The sequence below is a fragment of the Miscanthus floridulus genome, chromosome 7 (assembly GCF_019320115.1).
Source record: "Miscanthus floridulus cultivar M001 chromosome 7, ASM1932011v1, whole genome shotgun sequence".
NCBI classification, from domain to species: Eukaryota; Viridiplantae; Streptophyta; class Magnoliopsida; order Poales; family Poaceae; genus Miscanthus; species Miscanthus floridulus.
The window spans coordinates 112321780-112344011 of NC_089586.1; the positions used below are offsets into that span (position 1 = coordinate 112321780).

At 43.6% G+C, this 22232-nt stretch overlaps 1 long non-coding RNA gene across 1 annotated transcript; it reads left to right on the plus strand.

Annotated features, from left to right (window-relative positions):
- The first annotated feature begins 406 nt into the window (after positions 1 to 406).
- On the plus strand, positions 407 to 3822 carry LOC136464293 (uncharacterized). Its single transcript, XR_010761171.1, has 3 exons — positions 407 to 558; positions 1141 to 1214; positions 3425 to 3822. It is a non-coding gene; the product is annotated as an uncharacterized lncRNA (long non-coding RNA).
- Positions 3823 to 22232: the final 18410 nt, after the last annotated feature.

Here is a 22232-nt window from a genome sequence, read left to right on the forward strand (position 1 = left end):
CCCTCAACACTCGAATGGACTTCACAGCACTTGAACAAAGTTGGCACTCTAGAATGCTAGTGCTTTGTGGAACTGTTACTATTCTAGTCACAAATAATTGTGGTCTGGACACTAACAGGAATCTAGTTGGCTTCAACCTGCAGAACATACAGTGAGGTATTTGGGTCACCGATATATTGCATATACAAGCCGTGGTAGCATAATTCAAATCTTTTCATGCAGGCGGTAGTGTCATTCATAGCGGCACATATAAAGTGCTCCAGATATTTAGGCCTGCCAGGGGGGTGGGTCAACTTGTTCCCAACAGCTCCACTCCTAGATTGAGTCCATGGTTCGGAGCGGACCGACCCCAACAGGAAGAGGGTCCAAGGGTCGTAACTGTGTTGAGCCCAATTGACCCTAGGGTTACCCCGCTTGTGAGTGGTGGCATTAGCTCCTCGTCGCCTCACTTGTGATCCCCACACATTCACTCCTGGCTGCCTCCCTCATGGCCGAGGGGAATAGATGCAGCAGCCGATGCCCTCAACCGTCGGAATCATCACCGAACATATCCAAAAGGTGTCTCCTTCCACCCTCCCCTTCCCTGAGACCCTGAAGATCCAAAACATGCTTTGTTTTTCTTTCTAGATGCTGGGTTGGTTCCAATTAGTGGATTACTAGAGATGCTAGGTTTTCATTTCTAGATTTCTTTGTGGATTTTACCAGCTTTGTTTGAAGTGGATCACACCTTCACCGTAGTCAGGGAACCCTCAAGAAAGCAAACTGAAATAAAAATCTCTCCACTTCCTTTTGAAGTAGTATTTTGTTTGGAGTCATCCAACAATGATGTGATGTCATGTCTGGTTGGATTATTCTTGATTTCAGTTTACATGTTTGTATGAAAGCAGGTTAGCTGTCAATGAGTTTTTATTGTGCTATAGTGCCAGCTATTAGCAGATTGTAACTTGTGTGGGGAACACGACTTTCTTCTAATAGGCTACTTTAAGCACATTTAGTGAATGTCTGAAATGTTTTATCTGAAGCACCTGCACTTGGTTGGTTTCATTAAGGATCGGTAGCATGTATGAATCATTGTTTCTAGTTGGCATGCAACCCTGTTTCTCCAGGTAAGAACTCTGAAAAATGTGCATGTGTCGACAGATCAGAGCCTCGAGGATCAGAGCAAAACTAAGGGCGTGTGTCTCTGTACTGCACATCGCCATGCATGATAGCAGGTTAGTCACTAACATGTTCCTTGCTTGATCTGTCAATGAAATAACAGAGTCTCATATGCATCAGCAGAAATGAATCGATAACTCAATTGCAGAAATCTTTTCCTATATGTGTTCTGATCATTTCAGAAGCTTGATCAGTCTTAGTAGTAAAAGCATCACAAAGGGCTAGCTATACTGTATGCATGGAACCTTTCAACTGCAGCTAGTACTGTTTGGTCTCAGTTCTCAACTCTGAAGGAAAGCCACCTTTCAGTTAGCTTGCTTTGTTAAGTTTATTAAACAGTTCTGACCCCCTTCCTATTGGCATTAAATTTCTTTGCTTTGTTCTGTTTACCAAGCTGTTTCAGGTGTCGATCTATAGCATGTTTTTAGTACTCAATTACACATGAAAACTGAGCACATTTTACTGCTCAAAACAATGAACTTGACACAGATTTAATTTGTCTTTCTCATTCTGATTCTGCTAGACCTAGATGTATACATATGCATTTTGCATTTTCCTAGGTATATTTTCCTTAGCGGTAAGTGTGTATTTTCCTAGGTATGTTTTCCTTAGCGGTAAGTGTGGGTATTCTTGTAAATGATGAATTGTTGTCCCTTACATATGTACAAGTAACTGGTTAGTTTTCCACCGATCAACAACATAGACATCTAGGAATGCCACCAATTTCTCCTGAATATTGTACCAGAACCATGCATAGACAACTGTTATGATAGAACTGTATTGTTAGTTCTTCTCTAGTTCATGCATAGTTCAGTGATGAGAAACAGGAGGTGTTCAGTAACACATTTTTCAGCAGTAAAAAATAGGAACCAAGAAACCCATGAATCCAAATTCAGCACTGCTTTCAGCTTGGCAATACGCAAATGATTAGAGTCCAGATTGGCAAACAATTAGTGGTTCAGTTAGCATAGCTGCTCCACACACACTTTCACATGTTAAGTACTTGTCTGCTGTCCCATTCAACAGTATCTTACTCTGATAAACCCTCTGAAATTGGATAGCTGGTTAGCAGGAGTTATTTCAAGTAATGACATTTCTGAAGTTAACTTCCTGTTGCTCCACACACACTTTCAGTTGTGATTCTGTTGTGCTACAAACAGAACATGGAGGGGAAATTCCTGCTCTAGCATGGGACTGGAATCTAACTGCTCCAGACGTAGTGATCTCCCTCTGTTCTAAGCTACTTGATAAAACAAAAATATAGAGCTGCCCCAGGATTTATTACACGCTTTTGCTGCTTTGCGGTGATCTGGCTGGCCTGCCCCTCGCCCTTTGGCTTGCCTATTCAGCTCTGGCCACATCAACTCGCTGCTACGACGAGCACCATCTACGAGAGCCCTAGAGCACAGCCCTCTCCCCCACATCCTACTCCATGGTGAGAGACAGCTGTAGAAGGCTAGAGTACTTCCCCTCAGTGCTACACTTTCTTCTTCTTCTTTTTTGCAATTTCTAGATGAGCCATCAACTAGTCATCCATTGTTAGCACAGTTTAGCTCCTGTAATGTGTATCTGTGGTCTGTGGGTTGTTTGATCATGCGATGAACTAATGGATAAAAGTAAGAATAGAAAATACAACAATAATCAATTCTTGTTTCTCTTACCGTGGCATCTGTTTGTTGTTGGTTGTAGTATGATAATACCTTATACTTCCTTGGCAGGCTTTCAATTATCATAGTGCTAGCATGTCACAAAACTTGGCTAATTCACAGCATATTCAGATGTGTGTTTTTGCGAGTTTGGTGATAGGGCGGATAACTATCCTGGAACCTAAAATCCTTGCTTAAGCTGCACTCCTTGTGCATTTACGCATTGACAGTTTCAGCTGATGATATCCAGGCAACGGAAAGAGTACTGTTTCTTGTTTGGTAGATATGTAATGTTGTCGTGGGTTCAGCCAGTGGCAGAAGACAGACAAAAAAATGTGTACAAACACATCACACCCTTAAGGGGGCAGGGGGTATTACCTTTCGTGTATATAGCCAAGTAGGCTTATGTTACAAGATGTGACAAGACCTAGTCAAATACAATGAGTCCGCTGTATACATCTCTAATTTAGTGAGCTTCCGGTTACTTAATGCTAATTGTATCAGAGTCATGTATGTGAGCTTTCTGATGTTGTCAATGTGGAAACCCTTCAGCTTGGACAGTATCTTCCTTTCCTAACTGATTGATATTGGTAACTTGTTTTGTGAGCTTTGATCCTCAGGTATCTCGAGTGAGCTCGTCCTAAAAGGCTCTTGGCAAGTTTGAATCCATTGTTCGGAAGGTCAATGTCCATGGTTTAAGCTCGGTTGTCGGACCACATTTAGGAATGGTTGCATGAAAATAATCTCAAGAGCAGACTTCATTAGCCTTCCTGAGGATAGTGGTCATTGACCAGATATTTCATGTTTATGCAAGGAAATGGTACATGTATTGGCTATGATTGTTCAATATTTGCTCGGTTGCTTTTGTAGATACCTCCTGGTTCCAACTTCCAAGAGACTAGTGTTGTCGTAGGACATCTGCTAACGTTTTAACCAAATCCAGTTGGTGTTAAACTGCATTGGCTGACTAACATTTTTATCAAATCCTCGTTGAAGAATCTGTAGTTTGTTAATCTATGTTCATACTTTCTTTTTAGAATTCTGTTTACTCTCGTCTATATTTAGCCCTTGAGTGTGCCTTGCATGCACGGAGAAGTTGAAAGCAAGAGATCGCAGCAATCTCTACTTGCTTACTTGACGGTCCTCTTATTTGGTTACATTCGAATCTACTTCCCCGTTTCAAAGCACAAGACATTTTTGGCTTTTTTTAGATTTATGGCTTTTGCTATGTACTTAGATATACAATATATTTAGATGCATATTAAAAGCAATGTATCTATAATTTGAAATGGATGGAGTACCTCATTTTCGCTCCTGTGTATGTTGGAGTGAATTGGGTGAAAATGGGGGGGGGGGGGGGGGGGGGGGGGGGGGGGGGGGGGGGGGTGGGTGTTTAAAGTGTAAGCACCCCCCATCTGATATATTGTAGCCACAGATGCTGGGGCCAGGTGGCGTGGCACATGGTCCAAGGTATAAATTTCCGTTTGAGTTGCAGCTAGAGTTTACAGTATTTTTCTTCCATAATAAAATAGCTTCAGCCGGCTTATGTATGAACAGGCCCTTTAGAAATTACACTGGGGGCGATAGATTCAAATGGGCAAATTATTACGCCAGAAATCACGGAGGCGGGGATTGTTTTTAGGGAGACTACCTTTTTGAGTAAACGGATCAGCGGAAATACTGCACTGAGCTGCCAGCTGGACTTTTCATTTTTAATATAGCAGGCCTGGATGTGACTGAAGTTAAGAAAATGTACCGCACAGAATGTTCAACAACAAACAGGCCTTTGGAAGAACACTGCATCACGCGCTTTCCACAAATGGGACGACACGGCTGCACATCTGCAAACTACTCTTCGACCGGTCGACGACGCAACTTTCCTGTCTAGTTGTTTTTTTGGTAGCTCCTCGGATGTTTCGAGGAATAGGAATAGTAAATTAATAGTTGTTCAATTTTAGTCCTATCGAATCACATGGATATCGAAGTCGTCTGGACTAGTGATTTTTGACTCGACACATTAATAAAACTACTCTTGTAGGTTCGCAGGAAAACTCTTGTAATAATGTCTCTAGAGAAAAACAGATAGCCACCACCGCCTCTCCTCTTATCCATTGCCCTAAGCTCACGGCCATTGAGATTGATGGTCTCTTAATTATCTTTGACGACAAGGTGGCCTCTACGTATCAGATGCCATTGTCGATAATTATTGGAGGGTGATGCTCCAACGGTGGTCGTTGACATTGTTAAGTTTCGACAAATTGGAACTAGGCAATCGTCGATACCATAGATTGGAAATGATGAATGTTTTTAGGGGGCTCTAGATTTACTCTAGTGTATATTTCGCAATATCCAAAGGGGCTTGGACGTAAACACGATGTAATTATGCTATTAGATTAATATAATATCTTTCCCTTTGCAACAAAAATGTCTCCAAACTGCTATTTTAGAGGCGTCTTAAATCTACGTTCTTCTTAGGCGATGCGCGATAGGTGTCAAATTCCAATCGGATGCAAGATTTGTCATCACCTTGCTTCGGTCATCCTCTTTCTTGGGTTAGTTGCGACACGCTATATAGCATAAGCTGCCCTGACTACCGTCCTCGGTGACCCTGGCACTAGGTCATTGTCGTTGCCCCCACCGCGCTAACTAATGTAGTTTGTGGTCCCCTTCCCATATCTGGCCCAACCACCATCTTCCGCCACTGATAGTCGACGAAAGCTCGTTGCTTCACCCCTCACTCGCCACCTTCGCCTGTCTTCGCTAGCTCCCTATTTTTTTAGCTCATGGAAATCCATGGCAACCCCTCATCCCTGATCCAAATCGGTGTGAGGAGCAAGTCGTCGGAGATATTTGAAAATCTTAGGCTAGTCTCATTAGGGAGTTTCATGGCACAATTACCAAGACTCTCTCTCTCTCTCTCACTCTTCATAATTAACCTGCCAATGACTCAACAAATTTGCAATTGTGTAAAAATGAAACACCTTTGAAATCTCCATTGAGACTGACCTTAGACACATGTTTGGGAGGTGTGCTCTATTAGTGGTTGGTTACATGTGTGAGTTTTAGCAATAATGCTATGGCAAACTGAAAGCATCTAGGCCCCTAGTTGGGTTTCGGTGATTAATGACAATACGTGATTACCGTGACTAACGTGTGTTTTGCAGAGGCAATTAAGTTAGGTCACGGTAATGAAGATTGATTGGGCTATCATGGTGGTCATGCCCCTACGATGGAAATCGTTTCGGTTTTCAAAGGATGGACGACAAAGTTAAGGATGGACTAGTTCTAAGTGTTGATTAGAGCTGAAGAGACACTTAGAGTAGTTTAGAACTTTGTTTTTTCCTTTGGCCGTACTATTAAGGGGGGTATGGACGGGTAGCTTAACCTAGGTGAGTCTAGTGGGTTAGGTGTGGTGCATACTTGCTAAACCTAGCAGTAGGTAGCTCCTAAAAAGCCCTTAGATTCATTGGAGCAAACTTCATTCACGTATGATCGAAAGTTGGAAGTGAATGGAGGGTCAAATGCTGATCGGGCGCTAGCTTCGGTTTGACCGGACGCTGGCGCAGAGTCCAATCAGTTCATTTGATCAAGGTGAAGTCGTCTGGAAGTGACCGGACGCTGAGAGGTGAAGTGACCGAACGCTGAGTCCTAGCGTCTGGTCGACTTCAGTAAGGTTCTAGAGAGGGAAAATCACGATCGAACGCGTTCGGTCAGTGTTTATCGGACGCTGTCCAACGTCCGATCACATTTTAAACACTAGAGTTCGGGGAGAACTGACTGGAGTGTCCAATCAACGTGACCGAAGCGTTCGATCACCCCGCAGAAGCACATAACGGTTCGTTTTTCAGCCATGGTTATAAATACTTCCTACATTCGTGTGTGGGGGTACTTTTGCTCATTCCAACAGCTGAGAAATACCTTTGAGAGTGCCAAGAAGAGCAAGGTCCTAGTGAGGTGATTGAGATATGAGAATCCCAAAGAGAGCCCTCATTAGTGAGATCAAGAGTAGCAAAGTGTGCATCCACCCTTCTTATTAGGCTTGTCATGGTCAAGTGAGAGTTCGTGCTTGTTACTCTTGGTGATCGCCATCACCTAGATGGCTTGGTGGTGATTGAGGGTTTGGTGATCATCCGGCGGAGCTTGTGGGTGACCCAACTCAAGTTGTGAGTGGTTGTGGGTGATTCACCGCGACGGAGTGTCGAAGAATCAACTCGTAGAGAGCACTTCATTCTTGCGCGGATCAAGGGGGAGCTACACTCTTGTGCGGGTGCTCCAACGAGGACTAGTGGGGAGTGGCGACTCTCCGATACCTCAGCAAAACATCGCCGCGTTCCTCCTTCTCTATTTACTTTGAGCAATTCAATTCTTGTCATTTACATTCATAGAATTGCCATGCTAGAGTAGGATTGGAATATAGGTTGCTAAACTTTTATGCGGTAGATCAATAAATACACTTTCTAGGCATAAGGGGTTAATTGGGCTAACCATATGACTTAATTATTGTAAAGAAATTTAGAATTAGCCTAATTCACCCCCCTCTTGGGCATCTTAATCCTTTCAATTGATATCGGAGCTTCGTGCTCACGTATTTAGGCTTAACCGCCTAGAGAAAGATGTCTCACGGGGATGGATCTCCTCCTATCTTTGAAGGGGATGATTTTCCATATTGGAAAATTCACATGGAGGCGTATTTAGAAGCTCTAGATGTTGGAATACTTAGAGCCACCTCACAAGGCTTTCCAAAACCTTGGGATGCTACAGACCTATAAGGCGATGAGGTGAATTATGAAAAATGGAATGCAAAGGCTCGAAACACCATCTTTAGAGGCCTTTGCAAAGATGTGTTCAATCGGATGAGGAACCACAAAGACGCCCATGCACTATGGTCAGACGTTTGTGCGCTCCATGAGGGAACAAAGAGTGAGCGTGAGGAACGCTATCATCTTGTCATGAAAAAGCTTAACTCTTTTGAGATGCTTCCCAAAGAATGTGCTAATGAAATGTATTCACGCTCAAATGTTCTTGTAGAGGAAGTCAATGGGCTTGGACTCACTCAAATGCAACCATCCGATGTTATAAGAAAGATTTTGAGTGTCCTCCCCATTGACAAATATGGGCATATTGTGACCGTGCTTCATCAAGGTGATCTTTCCACCACTACATCAACACAAATCTTGGGAAAGATCAATGCTCATGAGATATACATGCACATCACACCACAAAATGGCTCATCCTCTACTAAGAAGAAAGAAAAAGACTTAGCATTCAAGGCTAGCCAAGAGAAGGTCAAAGCAAGGCTTAAGTATGAGAGCTCAAGTGATGATGAAGTTGATGATGCAAGCCTTGCTCTCATGGTAAAAAGAACCGCCAAGATGCTAAAGAAGCTCAACAAGAGTGGCATCAAGTTTGATGATAAGAAGAAGAAGTTCTTCACAAGCTCTAGAAGGAAGCCAATCTCTGAGATGAATTGCTACAATTATGGAGAACTTGGTCATCTAGCACATCAATGCACAAAGCCCAAGAAAGACAAGTACAAGAACAAGTACAAGGGCAAGAAAGATGACTCAAGCAATGAAGAAGAAGATGAGAAGAAGAAAAACAAGCCATACAAGAAGAGAGATGGCAAGAAGAAGGACTTCCACAAGAAGAAGAAAAGTGGAAAGGCATACATCGTCGGTGATTGGCCCACGGACATTGATTCATCTAGTGGCTCATCCGATGATGATAGTGTCAACGAGAAGGCGGCCGTCATTGTTATTGACTCTTCATCATCTTCACCGCCATCATCCTCTACACACCTATGCCTTATGGCCAAGGGTGATCGCAAGGTATCAAATGATGATAGTAGTGGTGATGAATATGCTAGCAATGATGATAGCGATAGTGATGATGATGAATATGAATCACCTTCTTATGATGATCTTGTTAAATTGCTAAATCAATACACTAAGATCATTAGAAAGAGTAAAGCTAAGAATGAAAAACTAGAGGCTAAGAATGATTCACTTTTAGCAAAATGTGATATAGCCGAAAAGGCTAGTGTTGAGCTTAGAGAAGCAAATGATGTTATATCATCCAAACTCAAGGAGCTCAAATCTTCTACAAAAGAGCTTAAAGATAAACATGATAAACTTAAGGGGATGCACAAAGAGCTCATCACTAGCCACAACAAGCTAAAAGAAGAATATAATACTCTTAAGATTAATCATGATAATCTTGTCATTGCTCAAGAATTTCTATCCAATGAGCCACATGATGCTACTAACAATGTTGTTAAGATTGATATAGCTACTTCATATGATGATTTGATCATTGAGAGCATTGAGCAAAGTTCTAGTAGCAAGGGCAGGCAAGTGGTTGAGGCCAATGATTATGATGAGTTTGTCAAGCTCAAGAATGACAATGAAAAGCTCAAGAAAGATCTTAGCTCAAGACCACCTACACCATAGTGCTTGAAACTAGTGATCATGATGGTGACTTGAGTCTTGAGAATGAGAAGCTCAAAGAAGAGAACAAGAAGCTCAAGCAAGAGAAAAATAATGATGCTCTCAAGGAAGAGAATAAGAAGCTCAAGTTGGAGAAAGAGTATCTCAAGATTAGATTGAGCAAGTTCACAAGAGGCAAGCATCTTCAAAGTGAGCTACTAATGAACACCATCATGAAGATGGATAAAAGTGGCATTGGGTACATGGCAAACAAAGAGAAGAAGGCTCAAGCTCAACAACAACAAAAGCCAAAGCCAAAGAAGTGTTTTGAGTGTGGACAAGAAGGTCACTTTGCCCATGAGTGCCAAACTCCACCACCACAACCCTTACCCAAGCATGCTAGACCTTTTGCCTTCAATGCTCATTACATGCTTAGAAAGGATTCTAGTGGAAAGAAGAAAGTCATGTTCTTAGGACCTCCAAACAAGAAGAGGCCTAAGAAAATTTAGGTTGCAAAGTCACTTGTTGAGAAGGTGAAGGGCCCTCAATTCCTAAAGCTTGATCTCATGTGTGTAGGTAAACTACAAGACCGGTGAAAGTCATTGGGTTATTGATAGTGGTTACACACAACATATGATCGGTGATCCTCGTATGTTCACCTCACCAGATGAAGAAGTAGATGGACAAGAAAGAATCACATTTGAAGATAATTCTAAGGGCAAGGTTAAAGAATTGGACAAAGTGGCAATATTAAATGATCATTCTATCTCAAATATGCTCTATGTTGCTTTATTGAGCTTCAACTTGCTATCTGTTAGACAATTGTGTGATTTTGGCTTCCAATGCTTGTTCACCGAGAAGGAAGTTATTGTATCTAAGAAAGATGATGATCAAGTTAGATTCAAAGGATTTAGATAACAACCTATACTTAGTGGATTTCACCTCCGAAGATGTTAACTTGAAAACATGCCTATTCACCAAAACAATATTTGGGTGGCTATGGCATAGAAGACTTGCTCATATTGGGATGAGCTCACTCAAGAAGCTAATGAAGAATGATTTGGTGAGAGGGTTGAAGAATGTGAAGTTTGAGAAGGACAAGCTTTGTTGTGCATGTCAAGCCGGCAAGCAAGTTGCAAATACTCATCCAACAAAAGCTTTCATGTCAACCACAAGAGTTCTAGAACTCCTTCACATGGACTTATTTGGACCAACAACATACAAGAGTTTGGGAGGAAATCTTTATTGTCTTGTGATTGTTGATGACTATTCAAGATACACATGTGTATTCTTTCTTCATGACAAATTAGAAGTTGCATCTTGCTTCAAGAAGTTTGCCAAGAGAGCACAAAATGAATTTGAAATGAAACTCAAGAAGATTAGAAGTGACAATGGGAAAGAATTTGACAACACAAACATAGAAGCCTATTATGATGAAGTTAGGATCAAGCATGAGGTGTCCACAACATATACTTTTCAACAAAATGGTGTAGTTGAGAGAAAGAACCGGACATCGATCACTCTTACAAGAACAATGCTAGATGAGTACAACACCTCCGAAGCTCTATGGGCGGAAGCTATCAACATAGCATGCTATGCATCCAACTGCCTATTCCTTCAAAAGTTCCTTGGCAAGACATCTTATGAGTTGCTCAATGGGAAGAAGCCGGACATCTCCTTCTTTAGGGTGTTTGGTTGCAAATGCTATATCTATAAGAAGCGGCAACACCTAGGGAAGTTTCAAAGACATTGTGATATTGGTTTTTTTATTGGTTACTCATTAAAGTCCAAAGCATATAGAGTATTTAATTATGCCATTGGCTTGGTTAAAGAAACATATGATGTGGAATTTGATGAATCTAACGGCTCCCAAGGAGCACATGAGAATCTTGATGATGTAGGTGATGAACCATTGAGGAAGGCTATGAAGAACATTCTGGTTGGAGACATTAAGCCTAAAGATGATAAAGATGATGCATAAGTAATTGATTCACCTTCTTCATCAAATGTGCCACAAGATGGTGATAAAGATGGGAGAGTAGAAAATGAAGACACTCATGTCTCCTATGATCAAATGGTGGTACAAGCACAAGATGTTGATACTCCACAACCTCCTCCTCAAGTGGTTAGTAGAAGAAACACACCTCTACTATAAGATCATCCACAAGATCTCATCATAGGGAGTCCATTAAAGGGTGTAATGACTCACTCACAAAAACTTGCTTCATTTATTGCACATCACTCTTCTGACTCTTGTTTTGAGCCTACTAAGGTAGAAGAAGCTCTTCGAGATCTGGATTGGATAAATGCCATGCATGAAGAGTTGAACAACTTCACCTACAATGAAGTTTGGATTTTTGAAGAGAGGCCAAAAGGTGCAAGAGTCATTGAAACAAAGTGGGTGTTCCGCAACAAGCAAGATGATCAAGGCATAGTTGTGAGGAACAAGGCAAGACTAGTTGCAAAGGGGTTCTCTCAAGTTGAAGGTTTGAATTTTGAAGAGACCTTTGCACCGGTTGCAAGACTAGAAGTCATTCATATCCTCCTTGCATATGCATCACATTATGCCATGAAACCATATCAAATGGATGTGAAAAGTGCATTTTTAAATGGCTTTATTAATGAACTAGTCTATGTTGATCAACCTCCCGGGTTTGAAGACCCTAGATATCCTAATCATATTTATAGGTTATCCAAGACGCTATATGGGCTTAAGCAAGCCCCAAGAGCTTGGTATAAGCGTCTTTAGGACTTCCTCATTGAGAAGGGCTTCACCATTGGGAAGGTCGATACCACACTATTCACCAAGAAGCTTGATGGACACATCTTCATTTGTCAAGTGTATGTTGATGATATCATCTTTAGATCATCAAATAAAGATTCTTGCAAAGAGTTTGGTGAATTGATGTCGAAGGAGTTTGAGATGTCAATGATTGGAGAGCTTACATTCTTTCTTGGTTTTCAAGTCAAGCAAATGAGAGAAGGGATTTTCATCTCTCAAGAGAAATATACAAATGATCTTCTTAAGAGATTTAAGATGGATGAATGTAAGCCAATCAAGACACCAATGCCAACTAATGGACATCTCGACCTAGATGAGGGAGGTAACATGGTTGACCAAACTTTCTACCGCTCTATGATTTGTAGCATGTTATATTTAATTGCATCTAGGCCTAACATTATGTTTAGTGTGTGTATGTGTGCTAGATTTCAAGCTAATCCTAAGGAAACTCATTTGATTGCCGTTAAAAGAATCCTTAGGTATCTTAAGCACACACCAAGCATTGACCTTTGGTATCCTAAAGGAGCTATATTTAAATTAGTTGACTATTCCAATTCGGATTATGTCGGTTGCAAAGTGGATAGAAAAAGCACATCCGGAGGGTGCCATTTGCATGGTAGATCACTTGTGTCTTGGTCCTCCAAGAAACAAAATAGTGAGGCTTTGTCCACCGCCGAAGCGAAATATATTGTCGCGGGTTCTTGTTGTGCACAAATTCATTACATGAAACAAATTTTGCTAGACTATGGTGTAGTTCTAGAAAAAGTACCTCTTTTGTGCGATAATGAAAGTGCAGTAAAACTTGCAAATAATCCAGTTTAACACTCTCGCACCAAGCACATAGATATCCACCATCACTTTCTTAGATATCATGTTGCAAAGAATGATATTTCATTAGAAGGTGTAAGGACCGAGGATCAATTAGCGGATATCTTCACTAAACTGCTAGATGAGGCGACTTTTTGTCGATTGCAGAATGAGCTCAATGTTCTTGATTTTAGTAACTTCACTAAAAATGAGTTTGTGTTGTCCCTTGTATTGCATTATAATATACAATATATTTACTTTTTATGGTAATGCATATAGGGCTTGTCTAACATGGTTAAGATAACCGCCGAAAAGCATGTGAAGAAGCTTAACCTTGGATCAAACTTGACAAGCAACTAGATTTACTTTCAAGTATTGCATTACATATGCATGAATGTTGCTTTGTCATTTATCTTCAATTTCCCTCTTATTGCCTATTTTCTTAAAAAGAATTATAGCCTAAGGCAAAATATTTTGAAATTTTTGAGGGTTTGAGAGAGGTCACTCACATCAGTCCCAATTCGTGTTTCTTTGGATATTATTGAAGTTATGACTTGATTGGGATTAGGCAGCATGAAGGACTTTGAAGATTTGCTAGAAAAAGAGTGACCGGACGCTGCACTAGACTCTGATGTCTAGCATCCGGTTAGTTCACAGGAGGTGAACTACTGCTGAGAAAGAGTGACCGGACACTGAAATAGTATTTTTCCCAGCGTCCGGTCAGATGGCAATCTAGCGTCCGGTCGATTGAAGACAAAGGAGACTGCTTGCACCGGACTCTGGCTGCGTCTGGTCGAGGTTCATCGGACACGTCCGATCATGATTCTAGGGATTTTGGACCTCTCTGGAATCGACCGGACGCTGGGTGGCAACGTTCGGTCGCTGTCACCAGAGCGTCCGGTCAGTAGAAAACGTACGAGATCCAATCTCTTTCCTGTTTCCTTTTCTGTTACGTCTTGGGGGACCCTTTATAACCACAGCACACACATTGCCAAATCGTACCCTAGCCGCGTACCTCACTGGACCACCGTGCTCCCGCTCACCGCGCGCCACCACGCCCACGCCCTACTTGCGACGCCGCGTCCCTACGTCGCCGCACCTGCCCGTGCCTACCGCCACCAAGCCCTGCCTGCACCATCGCCCTCACAGCTCCAGCGCCACCGTCGTGTCCCTATGCCGCCGTCCCTGCCCATGCCTGCCGCCGCCGAGCCCTACCAGCACCACCACCGAGCTCGTGCCCTAGCGCCGCCAGCGCCACCACTAGTGCCTCGTCAGAATCCCTGTCGCCTTCACAAGCATCTCCAGTGCCCACTTGGATCTCCATGGCCGATCCATGCCGACCAGTGCACCCTAACCCTAGCCGACCCGGTGGTTCCCCAATCCGTTCCTATTCTCGTTGTTTCGCAAGTTCATCAGGTAGCAAGCCCTCGTTTCCAATTTCGTTCCTAATTGCTTGCTTCCTAGGATTTCGTATCTTTAGATATATTGTATTTATCTATATATCCTATCTATTCTATCGTACAATGAGTCGGTGCCGTTATGGTCCCTTTGGCAGTTGTTAGCTAACTCAGGGCCAAGCTCACGAGTATGGATCGAGGCCAAGCCTTGGAAGTGACAATTGGCAGTTGATTCTTATCAGGGCAGTTGTTCCTTTTAGCTTCATTAGATGGCTCATGTCAAGAATGTTGGAGGAGGTCCCGATGATGAGGATCCAAGGCCCCTGCCTCGCCATCCTATAGATGCAAAAGGTAAGGCGACAAAGAAGCTAGCGATGAGGAAGCGCAAGTACCCTGATGTAGATACAGTGAGAGCAGTCATAGTTATAGAGGCCGCAGAGCGTGTAGAGAGAGGAGGTGCTCAGAGTGGTGTTATTATTGTAGATCAGCTTTCTCCATCTATGAGGGTTGCACTTGAGCAGGTTGAGCACTGTCATGGTGGTCTAGCTAGGACCCTCATGGTTGGAGGATGGCGTGTGGCTATTGATGAGAGTCAGCCTCAGGAGGAGTCACAGCAGCAGCCACAGCCAGCACAGCAGACTCAGGAGGAAGAGCAGGCCAAGGAGATAGATAGGCACCTTAGTCATAGCTTCACCGCTCTAGTCGTACCCGTGCTTTAGTCACACCGAGGTCAGAGACACAGCGAAGGGGTTCACATCCACCGCCTAGACCATAGGGTCTACCTCCAGTGACTCACTTGGATTTGAGGGCCACCACGGCCAAGCAGGTTCAGTAGCTGAAAGGTCCTTGTGTGGTTTTGGTAATTGAGTGACAACCTAGGTGGACTAATTGTGTTTATATGAGATACATAGGTGATTAGTCCATAGGTACATGCGTGTGAGCAACATATGCCATAAAAGGTGAAAATGGCTTGGAGATATTGCAAAGCTCACACATGTGATGATGAAGGAGCTCATTGCAAATGAGACATGATATTAAGTCATGTGATCAAGGTGGAGAAGATCAAGACATAACTTGGCTTGATGGACCGGTTGCAAGCGTGAAGGGCAAGTCAGAGGCTTTGGAGCGATGGACCACGTGGCGGTGAAGCTTAAGCAAGACTTGACGCCGATGGATGAAGGCAATGGTGAAAGGCAAGTGAAGTCAAGATCAATGAATCAATATGATCACGTGATGATATGAAGTGGATCATATCATTGTCGATCATATTGGTGCATGTGTTGCATCAACATTGGAGGAGATGAAATAGAATACGCAAGGCAAAGGTATAACCTAGGGCATTTCATTTCACCGGTCATAGGTGAGTAGAGAAGTTGATGACCGGATTTAGGATAGATGACCGCACTATCAAGAGGGACAAACTTGTTTGCATATCGGTCATCTAGTGCCACTTGAGTGATCTAACCTTGCATCATTACTAGGATTGAGTGGCATGGCAAGTTGAGTGGTTAATTCTTTAGAAAATGATTGTAAAAATGCTAACACACATACACATGGTGGTGTTGGCACATTTACAAAGGAGATGAAGTTGGAGTTTATGTGGATCAACTCGGCGATGGAACGGAGGCAAGAAGGGTTCAAAATTCCACCGACACAGTGTCCGCCCGTAGAGTGCGGACAGTCCGACGGTGCCACCGGTGCCCTATACAGAAAAATAGGGTCTCATAGAGTGCACCAGATGCTGGTCATGCAGTGATCGGACGCTGGGGTCCTACGTCCGGTCAGTGGCTGCAGAGAGCGTGCAGGCGTCGGTCTTCGACCGGACGCTGACTGGGTGCGTCCGGTCAAGGTGACGTGTGATGACCCAGGCAGAGCAGTGTTGCTAGAGGTGACCAGACACTGGTGCTGCGTCCGATCATGACTGACTGGATGCTGGGGTTGCTAAGTCTGATCAGTTCAAGCTGCTACGTCAGGTCGATAGATGACCGTTGAGATCGGGCGAACTGTATTTGAAGCAGGGACACGTGGCGTGCATCACATGACCGGACGCTAAGGTCTAGCATCTAGTCGCTCGGACCAGAGCGTCTGGTCGTCCCAACTTTTGCCTAGTGAAGGGGTAACGGCTCTATTTGTTCATGGGGTTATAAATAGAAGCCATGGTCGGCCTTGGGCTGGTAGCTAAGCACACTAGAGCCTTGGTGGCTTATGTAGTAGTGCTTGGGAGCCCTCCATCTCACATTTGCTTGATAGTGATGATCTGATTGTGTGATAGAGCGATTCTAGTGCGATTGCATTGTGAGGTTGCATCGAGTGGCACTAGGTGATCGAGTTGCAAGTCGGTGGTGCTTGTTACTCTTGGAGGTTGCCACCTCCTAGACGGCTTGGTGGTGGTCTCCGTCGAAGCCTGCAAGAAGCTTGTGCAGTGCTCTGAAGAAGAGCTTTGTGAGGGGCATTGTGCTCACCCTACGGGAGCCACGAAGAGCAACTCTAGTTGAGCGTGTCATTGAGTTACCCTCACTTTCGGGGTAGGTTCTTGCGGTGCCTGACGTGCGGGCTTGGCGGGTGATGCCAATTAGCCGTCGAACCACCAAGTGAGCGGTCGACACAATGGGGACTAGCGTGTTGGCAAGCACGTGAACCTCGGGAGAAAAATCACTGTGTCAACCTTGTTCTTCCCGTTGGTTTGCAATCCCCTTTCACAAGCTTGCATTTATATTTCATATACATTGTGCTTGTGTAGTTGCTCTTGTAATTAGTTAGCTTGTGTAGCTTACTAGTTACCTTCTTGCTTGTGTAGCATAGAAGTAGCTCCCTTGCGTGGCTAATTTGGTTTGTGTAACCTTGTTAGTCATATTACTTAGTTTGTGTAGCTAAGTATTTACGCTCTCTAATTTGGCATTGGTTGCCTTATTTTTTAGCATTGCTAGTGAACTTAGTTGGCTTTGTGCTTTTGCTTACTAGCATGTGTAGGAGCTCCCCTGTTGCTTAAAGTATTAGTGGCATAGGTTTATGTGACCTTGCTTCTAAAATTAGTTAGGTGAGCTCTAGCTAGCCCGGCACCTTTGTTGCTTAATTAGTATCTTTGGAAGGTGCTAGAGAATATAGATAGAGGGGTGTAGTCTTGGCTAGACCGATAGTCTTAATTCCACACTTATTTTGATTAGCCGACACGATTAATTTTAGAAAGGACTATTCACCCCCTCTAGTCCGCCGTCTCGACCTTATAGCAGCTTAGATTTGTGGACTTTGAGTAGTGGTTTTCACTGAGGCAGGATGAGCATGCTTCAGAGGGTTTCTACACACCTCTATAGAAAAATTTTTATAATGCATATCTTAACAGTGGGGCAGCATTTAGATCTCAGAGGGTGTGTAACATTGAGACCATTGTAGCAGTAGCTAGAGAGCATATTTGCCCTTACCTATCTTACCTGCTAGGGCTGACAGATTTACTTAGACGGATAGGCTTATATGTTCCATCTTGGGTCCATCGGTTCTATGCTACACTCTAGATTGACCCGTAGCACATATTTATACACTTTGTATTCAGAGGCAGAGATTACAGGCTAATGAGCACTAGGGCCAGAGAGATACTTAGGCTTCAGGAGCAGCCCATCTGGCTACATGAGGTTTGCCATAGACAAACAGTGCCCCCAGACGCCCTCATGGTGGTATGGTGCCCCCTACAGATTTAGTCCGCCATTGCTTCACAGAGCCATTCGGTGAGGGGTCTAGCAGGACACCCAGTGATCTCACTCCCACTGCTAGAGTGCTTGATGTCATTATGAGGAGGACACTACTTTCGAGGATGAAGTATCATGAGGGCTTGACTTGCATACAGTTATGGTTACTGAACACTCTGATGTAGTAGACAGTGTTTGACATTTTTTATCTCCTTCTATTAGAGATGGAGGATACTATTGCAGAGGGGTTCAAGGGTCACAGGCAGCTGCCATATGCTCACTGGATTATATTCCTGATCCACAGGGCAGTTACTATGAGGCCACCAGAGATGCTGGTAGAGTATAGTGATGCTACTATAGAGTTCCCTGCATACAACATGACTTAGATGATCCAACATAGTGCGGTGAGGACACTCCGCCAGCTGAGCCGACGTCCAAAGGTGCCAGAGACTGTAGCTCAGTAGGATGAGACCATCAGGAGCATAGCAGCTATAGAGGAGGAGGAGCTTGATGCTCAGTAGGAGGGGATTATTGCGAGCGACCCTAGTGATAGCTCAGATGATGGCTACTAGCTTATTCCTCAGATGCCTCCATGACAACATGACCATGAGGCCGGTAGCTCCAGTTCAGCTCCATCTGCACCACAGACTGACCCGCTCTACTTGACATACTTGAGCGGATGAGGCAGAATCAGGCTCGCCAGGCTCAGGTGACAGTAGCAACAGCAGGCCATGCATCAGTAGCAGCTCCTTATTGTAACAGAACCGACCAATTATACGAGATTAAGTAAGGAAATCATCCACCGAAGCAGATAATTTAGCAAACTTAAGCCTATATAACCCGGTAGTCTGTGAAACCACGAAGGATTTCAAACCAATTGACATACAAACCAAGATCGTATGAGTTTAGCAATTACTGTCACATATTACATAAAGTTTGCAATGACAGTTGGATACATCAGAGTTTAGAACATAAAGTTATTACAACCCAAGTTCAAACTAAAATCGCGGAAGCAAATAGTTTTAAAGTCACACACACACACACTTTTGGTTCAGATACAGTGCCAGTAGGTAGTCATCTCCAACAAAAGCATCAAAAGAGAGATATGGAGTGACCATTGCCCTTGGTCCTAGTTGTCACCCATCACCAGGTACAGGCAGTTAATGCAATAGCTGTAGTACATTTGACCATCTACAACAACAATGGGAACAACGCCCTAAGTACGAGAAGGTACTCAGCTAGACTTACCCATCTTAAACCAAAATAAAGAGACACCAAGGATTATGCAAGGCTTTCTTTAGTGAGCTAGCTGACTCAATTGCGAAAAGCATAAGCTATCATGAAGAAACCATTTTAAGTACTTTGCATCATCTTTACTATGACCTATCCATCTAGGTAAGCACCTATACTATAGCAATCACTTGATTAACCAATAACATCCAGTTACCATCTTAAATTTAGCATATCCCATACCATCTAGATAACCATCAATGTTCCATCATAATTACTACGATGCTGTAGCTCAAGTCAAGTGCTCACTATCCAGGAGCGATGGCGATTCAAATCAATTCCTAACCAGCTGGTGATTTATTCCTCACACAAACCACACTCGCCGATCAAGTGAGCTACAGATCACCAATGACACTTTCCAAGTAGCCACGGGATAACAGTCAGGGACCACACTACCCAGGGACCGCTCGACAGCCAGGACGCACCTTGGGCTCACTCTTCGCGTCCCCGTCATACCCCCTTCAGCACCAGTCTGCCAATCCAAGTTTATCCCGGCTTGAATAGTGTCACTAGCTTCGTGGTCGAAAGGTACTTTATTCAGCCAGCTAAATGTGAGGCATGCATTCAACATGACAAGAGGGACGAGCAACGATCAGTCCTTAATCGACACAGATGGAAGACTAACAGCACCCTAGAACCCTGTCTGGTTGCCTTCAACTTTTTCCGTCCGGTCTCCAATTATCCATCACACATGGTTAATTCTAGGATATCATTCTTTCTATAGCCAAATTCTTCTAGTAACCACCTATACATGTAGGTGACCGGATATCACCGATCGCTACCGGTTTAAGCAAGGCTAAGCAGTTATTCGATCCCGACCTAACAGGGTAAAATGGTAATAAGGTAGACAAGGATAGTAATAAATGCATCAACGGTTTCAATCAACTCCTACAACTTAATGCAACAATATATAAACTCGTATATAGAAAGAATTGCTTTTATAAAGTAGCAGACTTAGAATGCTCTGGGGCTTGCCTCGTTCGAACGAACTAGGTTGATGATCCACGCACTCGGGCAAGTCCTCTCCTTGCTCCTCTTCCTCTGGCACCTCCTGTGCCTGGACTTCTTGTGGATCTATCCCGGTCTACTCTTCCTAAACTACTACTAGCAACTCCTCCTACGATCCTATATGATGTAGATGTATAAATGCTCATGCATAGGTGCATCGGAGAGATGACATGTAATGATCATGATGCATGGAATATAGATGATCATATTTAACTCTATTGGACATAGTAGAAGTAAAGCTCTTCTACAAGGTAGCCAACATCATCCAAGAACATGTACTACTATTCTACTACTACAACCATTGTACTAACATGCCAAGTCACCACAACAAGCTAAGATGCTTCAAAGATACACCAAGGCAAACATCATTAACTAAACATGCATTAAAGAAGATTATTTTATTTCATTTTAAACGGGCTACAACAGTAACATATATTTTTGTTGCTCATAAAAATCTAAGAAAATTACAGTAGCATAGTACTACTCTAAGTAGACTACCATAAAATTTTAATGGCATTTGGATAAGTAAAATAGCCTACACAAAAATGACAAGATATGGCATAAATATGAGCATGAAAAATACTTTGTACTATGAAAAGTGTCAAACAACAGATTTGGTATTTTTTCTATGTTCTACACAGTAAACAATCACTGCACAAAAATTATCATACACATGTTTTATACAATTTTTGCTCTCATTAAAATAACAAAAATCATCAATTAAAGGCACTTAAACTACACATCAATATTTCTCTACAGAACATGCATGACATATATTTTTCCTACAAAGTACATCACTAAAGGAGATTACCAAAACTAGAACCATATTTTTTTGATAATTATTCTATTTACTAGACATTTTCTAAGAAATCAGCATTTATTCAATTTAAATAAAGCTACATAGAAAAGTATCACAAATTTGACATGCAATATTTTTAACAGATAGATCTAGTCACAAGAAACCTAACAAAATTTGTTTCATCAAATTTGGAGCAATATTTGTCAATTTATAAATTTCCAAAACATTTAAACAAAATCTGTAAATCATTTCTTTTATTCTTTCTGAAAATCCTGGCTCGAAAATGCTAGATCCACCCGAATTTGAACACACACACCCACATCGAGCGACAGACAGGCGGGACCTAGAGGGTCAACTGACCCCACCGGTCAGTCAAACCCGAGCAGGGCTCGCAGTTGACCAGCGAGATCTCGCTGTCGGCGAGGTTGCCGGCGATGAGGTCACCACCATCGTGACCACCGTGCCAAGGCGGACACAGCAGTGCAATGAGCTTGGCCAGAGGTGCATAGAGGCGACCTCGCCGATGTGCATGGTAGCACAGCGGCTCGGCTGTCCGGCGGGAGCGTGTCTCCAGCCATGGGGTGGCGCGGGGAGCGACGTGGGAGCTCCACCAAGCTCGGGCGGTGCTCGTGTGTGAGAAAGGAGAGCGAGAAGGAGGACGGAGGGGCGAGATCCACGAAGCAAAGCACTCCGGTGAGGAGGAGCTCACACCGGTGAGTGATTCACGGCCGGTGAATGCTTACCACGATGAACCAACGTGAGCACGGGGTGCACGAGGTGGAGGTGGAGCTGCTGGCGAGATGGAGCGATCGACGGCGAGTGGTGGTGGCCGGGCGAGCCAACTCCGGTGAGGCAGCGCAGCGGTGGTGGAGCTCGCTACGCGCGCGGGAGCTGCTGCTGCTACTGGCGAAGTGGAGAGGCGAGTGGGGAGCGTGGCGCAGTCGGGCAGGTGAAGGCGAGCGCGTGGAGTGGTGGGGCTCGCTGAGGTGCCACCCGTACGCCGTTGCCGGCGAGCGGCGGCCACACGGTGGCCGAGTTCTGCCGCGGTAGGCGGCGCTGGCGCGTGCTAGCATGGTCGAGCGAGCAGTGGGCACGGAGGCAGGCTGGGCCGGCTTGCGCGAGTGGGCTAGAAGCGGAGCGGCGGGCCATTAAGGTGAAACTGGGATTTTTTCCTTTTTATTTTCTTTTCCAAATTCATTCAAATGAATTTTTGAACCTTTTCAAAGCAGTTTCAAAAGTT